Source organism: Furipterus horrens, unplaced genomic scaffold (assembly GCF_987537825.1).
Source record: "Furipterus horrens unplaced genomic scaffold, mFurHor1.1.pri manual_scaffold_1, whole genome shotgun sequence".
Lineage (NCBI taxonomy): Eukaryota > Metazoa > Chordata > Mammalia > Chiroptera > Furipteridae > Furipterus > Furipterus horrens.
Window position 1 is genome coordinate 169826772 of NW_028327171.1, and position 10779 is coordinate 169837550.

Here is a 10779-nt window from a genome sequence, read left to right on the forward strand (position 1 = left end):
AAGAGAAGCACTAGCATAAAAGTGGTCAATGTAAGAAGAAAACCACCATTACAAGGGTCAAGGGAAATTTTCATAAAGGTTGAAGTGGGCACTTCTATCATATCATTCTTCTGAATTCAGTCAAGTGGAGAAGAATCCAGTTAACAGGATAGGCTACACTGCCTGGTGGTGCCACTCGCAGGGCCTCCCTTTGTTCATTGTACTTCACAGAGAAAAACCAAATTTAAATCAGAATTAGGAATGGAGCTGCCTGTGATCTGGCTAGCCTCATCATCTGTGATGGTCTGGGAAAGAGTTTGAGGGAGGTTTGTGCAGAGTATAAAGGATAAGATTTTTTAAAAGGTAAACTTGGGTTATAAATAAAGGAATTATACTGTGTTTGTGAACTTAAGACATTCTCAAGTAATGTATACTTGTTTTTTGCAACCACTGCGCATGTGGTCAGGGAAAATAAACTGTACATTCAAAAATCCAGGGTGCTGACTCTGTGGTCTTGGTGTCTCTGGGCCCCGCCAGGGCCGCTGTAGGGAGGAGGCAGCGAGAAGTTGGCAGACGACCCCAGTGCTGTGGACAGGAATGTGGAGATCTGGAAGATCAAGAAGCTGATTAAGAGTTTGGAGGCGGCCCGCGGCAATGGGACAAGCATGATATCATTGATCATTCCTCCCAAAGACCAGATTTCACGAGTGGCAAAAATGTTAGCAGATGAGTTTGGAACTGCATCTAACATTAAGTCACAAGTAAACCACCTTTCAGTCCTGGGAGCCATTACATCTGTACAACAAAGACTCAAACTTTATAACAAAGTAACTCCAAATGGCCTGGTTGTTTACTGTGGTACAATTGTAACCGAAGAAGGAAAGGAAAAGAAAGTCAACATTGACTTCGAACCTTTCAAACCAATTAATACATCATTATATTCGTGTGACAACAAATTCCATACGGAGGCTCTTACAGCACTACTTTCAGATGACATCAAGTTTGGCTTCATTGTAATTGATGGTAGTGGTGCACTTTTTGGCACACTCTAAGGAAACACGAGAGACGTCCTGCACAAATTCACTGTGGATCTCTCAAAGAAACATGGTAGAGGAGGTCAGTCAGCCTTGTATTTTGCCCATTTAAGAATGGAAAAGTGACATAACTATGTTCAGAAAGGAGCTGAGACTGCTGTGCAGCTGTTTATTTCTGGGGACAAAGTGAATGTGGCTGGTCTCATTTTAGCTGGATCGGCTGACTTTAAAACTGAACTAAATCAATCTGATATGTTTGATCAGAGGTTGCAATCAAAAGTTTTAAAATTAGTTGATATATCCTATGGTGGTGAAAATGGATTCAACCAAGCTATTGAGTTATCTACTGAAGTGCTCTCCAACATGAAATTTATTCGAGAAAAGAAATTAATAGGACGATACTTTGGTGAAATCAGCCAGGACATGGGCAAGTACTTTTTTGGAGTTGAAGATACACTAAAGGCTTTAGAAATGGGAGCTGTAAAAATTCTAATAGTCTATGAAAATCTGGATATAATGAGATATGTTTTCCATTGCCAAGGCACAGAAGAGGAGAAAATCTCTATCTAACTCCAGAATAAGAGAAGGATAAATCTTATTTCACAGACAGAGACAGGACAAGAACATAAACTCATTGAGAGCATGCCCCTGCTAGAATGGTTTGCTAACAACTATAAAAACTTTGGAGGACTTCCGGCCAAGATGGAGGCGTAGACAGACACGCTGCGTCTCCCTCCACAACTAAGAAGGAATACAACTACCTCAAAACTAGAAACAACCAGACCTCACAGCTCATGGTCCCAGCACTGGGGAAAATCAAGCTTCATTGCTTCAGACTGTGCAGACCAGTGGGGGTTGGGGTGGAGGCAGAAACAGCGAGTCTCAGCAGAGTCAGCTTGTTTAAAGGGCCCCCATGGTCCTAGAATGTCCGCAGGCCCACCCACTCTGGGAACAATGGACAGGGCAGCAGCTAGAGGGGTGCCAGTCCAGTGCGGAGGTGGGAGAGGTGCTTGGAAAAGGGGCGAGTGCTGGGCTGGTGGCATTGTTCCCTCTCGGACCCCTCCCCCACATACAGTGCCACAACGTGGTGAAACAGGTTGTCCTATACTGATGAATCCCTAAGGCTCTGCCCCTTACAACATAACAGGAGTGACAGCTCCACCTGGGACACGGAGGCAAACAAACACAGGAGCCTGTCAGAATGAGGAGACAGAGAAGTATGACCCAAAAGGGGGAAAGGATCAAGGTCCCAGTGGTAGAACTAAGCGACAAGGAGATAGCCAACCTGACAGATGAGGATATAGACAACCTAACAGATGAAGAGTTCAAAACACTGGTGATAAAGGTGCTCACAGGCTTGACAGATATGCTTGAGTAGGGCAAACACATAAGAGAAGAAGTGAGGGCTATGCTAAGTGAAATGAAGGAAAATCCACACAAAACCAATGGTGAAGGGAAAGAAACCAGGGTTCAGATAAATGATTTGGAACATAAGGAAGAAAAAAACAGTCAACCAGTGCAGAATGAGGAAGCCAAAATTGAAAAGAAATGAGGAAAACTTCCCAAATTTTGTGAAGGAGATGGACATACAGGTCCAGGAAGCATGGAGGGTCCTGGGCAAGCTGGACCCAGAGGGGACCACACCAGGCCGCATCATGACTGAGATGACAAAGGTGAAAGATAAAGACAGAGTCCTGGGGGCAGCAAGAGAGAGGCGGAGAGTTGCCTACAGCAAGGTGCCTATAGGGCTATCAGCTGATTTCTCAGAGGACACTTTTCAGGCAGGAAGGGACTGGCAAGCAGTATTCAATGTGACGAAAGGCAACCTGTAACCAGGATTACTCTATCCAGCAAAGTTATCATTTGGAATGGAAGGGCAGATGAAGTGCTTCCCAGACAAGGTGAAGCTAAAGAGGCTCATCATAACCAAGCATTTATTATATGAAATGTCAAAGGGACTTAAGAAAAAGAAGATCAAAACTATGAACACTGAAATGACAATAAACTCACAACTATCAACAACTGAATCTAAAAAATAAAAACAAAATCCAACTAAGCAAACCAGAATAGGAACAGAATCATAGGAATGGGGATCATTTGGAGGGAGGGGGGAGGGGGAAAAGGGGGGAAATGGTGCAGGGACTAAGAAGCATAATCGGTTGGTACAAAATAGACAGGGGGATGTTAAGAATAATATAGGAAAGGGTGAAGTCAAAGAACTTATATGCACAACCCATGGACTGGAACTAAGGGGGTGGGATTGCTGGAGGGAAGGGGGGTACTGGGCAGAGGGGAGCAAAGGGGAAAAAATTGGGACTACTGTAACAACATAATCAATAAAATATACTTTAAAAAATTTGGAGCTACATTGTAAATAGTCACAGAGAAATCACAAGAAGGATCCCAATTTGTGAAAGGATTTGGTGGAATTAGAGGTATCTTGTGGTACTGAGTAGATTTCCAGGGAATGGAATACCTAGGAGGAGACAATGAGCTTTTTGAACTTGATGACTAGGGAGTTGACATGGGTCCGGCAAAATGTGCCTCACTTTCCAGCATCCAACTCAAGTAGCATACCAGTGGTGGAATCCAAACAGATCCCTGCCTTACAATTGAAACATTTCCAGAACTTAATCCATAAGCATTGGATATTGAAGAGAAAACCGAAACAAAACCAGACCCAACCCTACACTTTGGTTTGTCATGGAGTCAGCACAGCAGCCTACAACTATGTTCCTAAATGCCACTTAGGATTAATTTAAATGAGAATCCCAGTTTTTACTTTTACTCGATGGTGAAATTGGTTGCTCTTGTATTTTATGGAAAAAAAATGATTTTTTTAACCTTCATACATAGAAGTAAAAATACCTTAACTGCTGTAAACCTTCAAAAGTTAATAGAAATGAGATCATAAAAAAAAATCCATATTGCCTAACCTGTACCACCTGGTAGTCTGTACGATAGGAAAATCATATGCTAGAAATTATAAAACTTTTCTGAATTAGCCTGGTTTATTAGCAGCTATGGGACTTGCTGTCTGGACGGCTCTTTCTACATTTTGCTATGACAAGGGAAGTGAAGCTTACCAAAGCAAATTAGTTTGAGACAGTGGTAATCAAACTTTAGTGGGCATCAGAATCACCTGGAGTGCTTCTTTAAAACAGATTTCTGAGCCCCACCCGCCAGAGTTTCTGACTCAGTAGGTGTGGGGTGAGTCCCACCCAATAATTCACATTTCTACAGTCCTAGGTTTTGCTGCTACTGGTGCTGGGACCAGCATTGAGAATCACTGGCTTAGGCAGAAGAAGGAGACAACATCTATGGCTACAAACAAGTCAGGGAAAATGAAAACTAAAAAAACAAAGTCACTCATTGGCTTTAGTAATTGCCTTTTGGTAACTTTTGAAATGGAGTTCATTAGAGTTATGAAAATTACAAAGATCTTCTGGTACAGAGCTGGTGAAGAAATAGAACCAACATGCATATGTCATTGTTCATTAAGTCAGCCTCATAATGGGTACATAAGCCTAGTGAGAAATAAAAAAATTATAGTCTTTGAACAAAACTTGAATATGTCATTCATTCATCTTTCATTCAACTTATTTATTTAGTATCCAATATGGGTCAGGCACCATATTATGCTCCGAGTGATCACAATAGACACTGTCCCTGACATCTCACTGAACTTATAGTTAGGATTTTGAAAAGAAAATAAGCAAATGTGCATGTACATAAGTACAGATTTCAGGGAGCTCACAGAAGTGGCATCCAAATACCAACATTCAGAAAAGCTTCCTAGAGTAAGTAATAAACTGAGCACTGAAGATATGTAAATTATCCAGGTGAAAGTTGTGGGAACTGTTGTGGAGCAAGTGGTAGAGGGGACAAGTGCAATAATCTACAGGCAAGATAGAGAATGTCAAGTTTATGGGACCCAAAGCAATTCAGAGTGGTTAAGGTACATGGGCATAGGACATGCATAAAGGAAGGGGCTGAGGGTATATCAAGAGCATCATAAATCTTGGGCTTTTTATAAAGAACAATAGGAAGCCAATGAAGATTTTTTAAATAACATTTTTGAAGATAGTTTATATACCATGTGATTCACCTATTTACAGTGCACAATTTATAGTTTTTAGTATATTCAGAGTTGACCACCCATCAACACAATCAATTTTAGAACATTTTCACAACCCCCAAAGAAACCCTATAACTATTAGTAGTTGCTCCCCATTTTCTTCCAATTTTCTCAGTCCTAGACAGCCACTAATCTATGTTCTGTCTTTATAAATGAATCACGTAACATATAGTATTTCACTAAGAGTTTTAAGCCAGGGAGTGGCACCATTATATTTACTGTATAGAAAGAACAAATCTGGCTGACATATATAGTCTGGATTGGGGTGGCAGGGAATGGTGGTGAGTTTAGAAGAAGAGACCCATCAGGGAGTCATAGAATGAGTCAGAAGACAAAATACACCTGAACCAGGTTGTAGAAAGGGAGAGAAGAGAATGGATTGAAAAAATATTTAAGAAGTAGCATTGGCTGGGCTTAGTAATTAAAGGGATGTGACATATGAAGGGGAGTGAGTAAAATAAGATGACTTTTAAGCATTATCTTTGACAGTGATAGATGGTAGTTCTTGTCCCTGAAATGGGATCTCCCACAGGAAGAGCAGATCTGTGATGAGAAGATGGTTAGTCAGTGTGTACTATGACACACCACTATCCACACGTAGGATGGTCCTAATCATGGCAACACAGATCCTTAGGAAAACATATTATTTTGCAGTCTATCCTAAGATCCCAGAAAAACCAAAGCAACTTACATATAGATTTCATACTAATTAAATAAAATTAAAAGTTTATTTAAATTTTAATGAAAGCATATTGGTATCAGAGGGGTAAATTTAACTGCTCTGCATTGAATAATTTTGCTGTGTCAATAACCTGCCATTTTTCAAAATTATAACCAAAGATCCTTCAGCTCACAAGAGGCTGTGTAAAGCCATGGCCCTGGTGAGGAATTCATCTGAATGAAATCAAAGAAACGGGGATTGATTACAGAATCAATTTTCAATTACTTGTACTAACAGAGCAGTATATGGGTAATCCCAAACTATACTTAACCAAAAATCACTTATATTTGCTTTTGGGTTGCATTCTTTAAGCTATTTATAGCAGTTGGAATTCTAACTACATTTTTCCTTTGATTACTAGTGTTGATTTGCACCCCCTGACTTCATGCTAATTTTTGGCAAATGGAAGTGGCCCAAATATATGTGAGAAGAATATATCATTTGGGGATTTTATATATCCCATACATTATCTACAGATTGGTAATTTACACACATAAATTTTTTTAAAGGTTTGCAAGGATAGAGATTACAACTCTCCCTTGATAATCCCCTTTTCTATTTAAGAATATTTATCACCGGGAAGTAATTTTCCAATGCTAATCTCAATTCTTCTGCTGAAATGCGAACTGATCTTTCCTTCTTTCCTCAATAGGGAAAAAATAAAAAATAAACAAAAGGCCCTATCCTCTATGGACTTAACTCTGAGCACGCTGAAAACTCCTTCCAAGTATTTTCTTTGTCAAGCAGAACCAGTGCCATTCTATTTGTTGTCCTTATATGCTAGCCAATCATTAGCTACTTGCAGAAATCAAAGATCATTAAAAAAACATGAAGAACATGACATTTTCTAAGAAACAAAATAGTCTTCATTTTTGCCAATAAAAACCAAAGGGATACTTCAATAAGAAATCAATTAATAAATGTTACCTTGATTTTTTTCAGTTAAGAAGTAATATATATTTATTAGAGAAAACAAGAAAGAAGAAGCATAAAAGAGAAAATTAAAAATATCTATGATTCAACTGAATCCTCTGACTTCCACTGCAGCTCACAGTTATTGAAGAAACTGTGTAGGGCAGGCACTCCAGGAGAAAAGCACTATTCATTATTATAAGGCTTAAAAGCTACACTCTTATTTAGAACCTTGAGACTGATGGCATAGAACTACTAAGACTTCTTTTGTGCTGTTAGTCCAAGGTCACTACTAAAAGCAGGTTGGGGCAGCCTTCTAGGTCCATTTCCTCTGTGCACACACCCTAATCTCAATTCTCACGTATCTTGATACTCCAGATGTTATCCACAGACCAGCTGTACTGACGTCACCTGGAAGCTCAGTAGAATTGCAGAATCTCAGGTCCCACCCCAGACCTACTGAATCAGAATCTGTATTTGATTAAGATCACCAGATACAACCAGACTCGGCTTCATTGGTTCTGCTGCTCAGCTGAGATGCACTGTATGAGTTGGCTAGTGAGTACCTACAAGCAAAGAGAATTGCATAACAAAGGAAGAACACAACCAAGAGAAGAGGAGAAATTCTTCCCAAGGCCTGGCGGTGAGCTGCTCCAGGTCACTCTGCCCTGGCCTTTCTGTGCAGAGCACCTCCCATGAGGAGGTATCTTCAGTCTTGCATCAACCTCATGTCAGAAAATGGAGAGATGAATTCAAGATTAAGTCATGGTCCACAGTACTGCACCTTGTTTAAACGTTTTCTTCCTTACACTGAAGAACAACCCTTGGCACCAGGGCTCAATATACATTTTCTTGCCTTTAATTTAGACTCCTTTGCAGGGGAAAAATGGCACTGGGGTACGGAGAGGGTCTTAGACACTCACTGGAGACTAACAGAGGGGAATAATTTCTGTTTTTTTCTGTTCATAGGTCACATTTGTAAAACTAACTCAGTGGTGGTTCAGTTTATCATGGACTGGTGATTAAGAAGCATAGTTTCAACAGCTCCACATCTGCCTTCAGATCACTTCACTGTTATTGCTCCCTTCCTTCCCCTCCACCCCACTATGTAAATTAAATTGCTCTCTTTGCTAATTTCTTCCCCACTTCCTTCTTCTTTCCTCTACTTCTCTGTTTTTGACAACAATACGACAGGAATTGTAACAAGAGTTTCTTCAGCAGGAAATGTAAATAAACTGTGTTTTCAAAGGTTATAAAAGAGGAAAGGCTAGGAAAACTCATTCACACACATGTGTGCAAACAATCATACTTTTTTTCCTTCAAAACTTGGATCGCACCATTTAAATTATTTTATAGCCATTTCTAAAACTCCTCAATACAAGCATTTCCCCAGCTTAGTAAATACTCCAATGTATGAACACACTATAAATAATTCAGCTGGGCACATTGTAGAACATTTACATTGTCTCCCATGTTTTTCATGTCTGTAAGTAATGCTGCAATGAACATCCTTATATATAAATTTGTTTCCATATCTTTGGTTATTTTTTTCAGGATAAATTTTATTTGACTTTTATAACAACAAACAAACAACCTGACCTTGCATTGAAATATCTTTGGTTTGTCCAGTACTCAATTATATTGCTTCTTTTCTCCAAAAGAAAACACATTGTATCATCTGAATATCAGGTTTTTAATTAAACAGGTTCCACAAGAGTGAATCTTTTGCAGCTACCTGAGATTTTATCCACAGGGAACTGCAGTAAAAATGTCTACATTCTACAGCTCAGGTAGAACTAATTTACCCAGAGTACTTCAGGATTGGGACATATTGTAAGACGGTGCCTCTCAATTCAAGAAGTGCCTTTCTATCTTATGCCATTTACATAAACTCAGCTTTTCCAAAAGCCATAATGTTCATTATTTTAGGCAAAACAATGTCCATAAATTAACAAAGACAACTTGTGGTCCCAAACATTCTTTATTTAGAAGCCTAGAGAGAAGTAAAATGATTAAATTATCAGTATGTAATCTGCATGTGCACAAAACCATTAATAACAATAGCCATCCTTTACAGAAAATATACTATCGGCCAGGTACTGTGCTGATTCCTTTACAACCTGTATTAGTTATCTATTATTGCACAACGAAAAACTTCCAAATGTAGCAGCTTAAAACAACAAACGTTTATTTTCTCACAGTGTTGGTGGGTCAGGAATCTTGGTGTGAACTTAGTGCCTCTCCTAAGGCTAAAATCAAGGTATCTATTCCCTATTAACTTAAGAATCGACTGGTAAGATCCACATCCAACTTCACTCATGTGGTTGTTCACAAGACTTAGTTCATCCTGGATTGTTGAACCAAGGACCTCAGTTTCTTGCTGGTTGTTGACTTAAGACTTCCCTTAGTTTCTTACACCTGAATTTTTCACAGGGCAGCTCACAGCATGAGAGCTGGCTTTCATCAAAGTGAGCAAGAAAGGGCAAACAAGACAGAAGTCAGAGTCTTTGTAAATGACCCTTGGAAATGACCCCATCACTTTTGCCACCTTCTCTGCACTAGAAGTGAATCACTAGGTTCAGTCCATACTCAAGTGAAGCACGTGAACCGCAGGGCAGGGCATCATTGGGAGCTATCTTAGATGCTACCTACCACGCAACAATTAAGTAGATAGTTATTCCCCAGTTACAGATAAGGAAACCTGGTGCTCACAGCCAGTAAGTGGAGAGGCTGAGATTCAAACCTGTTCCTCTGACTTCAGTGCATGTTGTTTTTTCCCTGCACTAGGGTCTCACTTGGTCACTTCATCTGGAAAGTGCAAGGAGCTCTAGAAATATTTTAGTAAAGATTTGAATCAATTATTAGCCTTTTTGGTTTACTCTGGAACTCTTTGTTTTTTTCTTATCCTCACCTGAGGACATGCTTATTGATTTTAGAGATGGGGAAGGGAGGGAGGCAAATATTGATATGAGAGAGAAGCATCAATCAGTTGCCTTATGCACCCCATCAGGACTGAACCTGCAACCCAGGCATGTGCCCTAACCAGAAATCGAACCCGTGGCCTTTAGGTAAATAGGACAATGCTCTAACCAGCTGAGCCACACTGGCCAGGGCTACTCTGGCACTCTTGATTTATTTTCTCACTTTCTATCTTCCAATAAGAGAGCATGGCATAACCCAAGGGTGTGAGGTTAGAAATGGTAGATTCAGGGTTATTCAGTTGCCTGCCTGTTTTGGGCTCCGGTGAAAGTTCACTGGCTTCAAAATCTCCATCCAGAATTCTTGTACATCTTCCTCATTCTTGGCTCACATTGCATATTAGCACTGAAGATGATTTGTGAGATAACTATCATTGGGGAAAAATCTCCACGGTCAAGAATTAAATACATATGCGCGGTTCTCGCCTCATTCTCTAGAAGATGTCTATTCATTTTCCCTAACCAGTGGAGCTATAAATCTGGCCTGTGCTCGGCACACTGTATGTGTTTTGCTTTATGAAGGCATAAATCACCAAGAAACAATTTGTGTTTGATTTTTTGGACACTTAATTTGCTTAAATGTTCAGCAGTTCATAGACGTAAATTGTGCTGGGTATAGCTCCAAGTAGAATAAGCTGAGAGCAAGAAAGCTATACATATTAGGATGTAATTCAGAAGAAAAATCATCCTGGCTGGTCAAGTAAGTCCTCTTTATAAGTTACTTATAAATAACTTTCCTCCATAGGCAATATAAACACTTGGTAAATACTTCTAGAGGGGGAGCACTGTAGTAAATTTAAAGAAACCTCATATATAACATGCTTCTACATGATGTTAAGAGTGGAGTGTAAGGAAATGTGTTGTACATGCCTGATAAAGCGACCACTTTGATGGATTGTGGTTTTATATTGGAAGAATGCCTCATTAAGAACCAGGACATGGATTTTCACCCTGTCTGCCACTAACTAAATGTGTGTACTTGAGCAAATCACAGAACTTCTCTGTGCCTCAGTTTTC

At 39.8% G+C, this 10779-nt stretch overlaps 1 pseudogene; it reads left to right on the forward strand.

The window, feature by feature from the left end:
• The first annotated feature begins 551 nt into the window (after nucleotides 1–551).
• Nucleotides 552–3528, forward strand: LOC150022262 (eukaryotic peptide chain release factor subunit 1-like; annotated as a pseudogene).
• The last annotated feature ends 7251 nt before the right edge of the window (nucleotides 3529–10779 follow it).